The 436-nt window shown below is 53.4% G+C and overlaps 1 protein-coding gene across 1 annotated transcript in view; it reads left to right on the top strand.

The window, feature by feature from the left end:
• KSR2 (kinase suppressor of ras 2) overlaps positions 1 to 436 on the top strand; it is a gene marked incomplete at its 5' end in the record, with an annotated part of 60,526 nt that overhangs the window by 3,641 nt on the left and 56,449 nt on the right. The gene's annotated exons all lie outside the window — the stretch shown is intronic.

The raw sequence follows: 436 nt of genomic DNA on the forward strand, positions 1-436 counted from the left end.
CCTCCAATTTTCCTGCCCGGAGTCTCCAGCTGCTGGCTGTAACTCCGAGGCACGGAACATTGCTCCTGAAAAGATCCCCTGGACTTCCATAAATCCGCAAACATCCGAGGAACGGCCCCGAAACGGAAACAAAACGTGGAGAGTGGCTGGTGATATACTGCCCGTTTAATAGCTCATGAATTCCACGGGCCATTGGAATCTTCCATGGGCAGTTAATGATTATCCGTCAGCCAGGAGCGGGGGAGGAAACAAACTCAGAATGGGAGGCCTTAAAAACCCAGCAGGTGGGGAGAGAAAGTCCAGCTTGTTAAGGGTGTGTGTTAACCCTGGGAAGGGTGTCCAGTGGATTTCTGGAGGTGGGGTCTGCCGTGGGGTGGGTGGGTGGGTGGTCTTTATCCGTAAGCCTGTCCTTGGACCCGTATTTAGACCTGTCCTT

This window comes from Malurus melanocephalus, unplaced genomic scaffold (assembly GCF_030028575.1).
Source record: "Malurus melanocephalus ecotype Western Australia unplaced genomic scaffold, MMel_1.1 scaffold_316, whole genome shotgun sequence".
In the NCBI taxonomy this organism is placed as follows: domain Eukaryota; kingdom Metazoa; phylum Chordata; class Aves; order Passeriformes; family Maluridae; genus Malurus; species Malurus melanocephalus.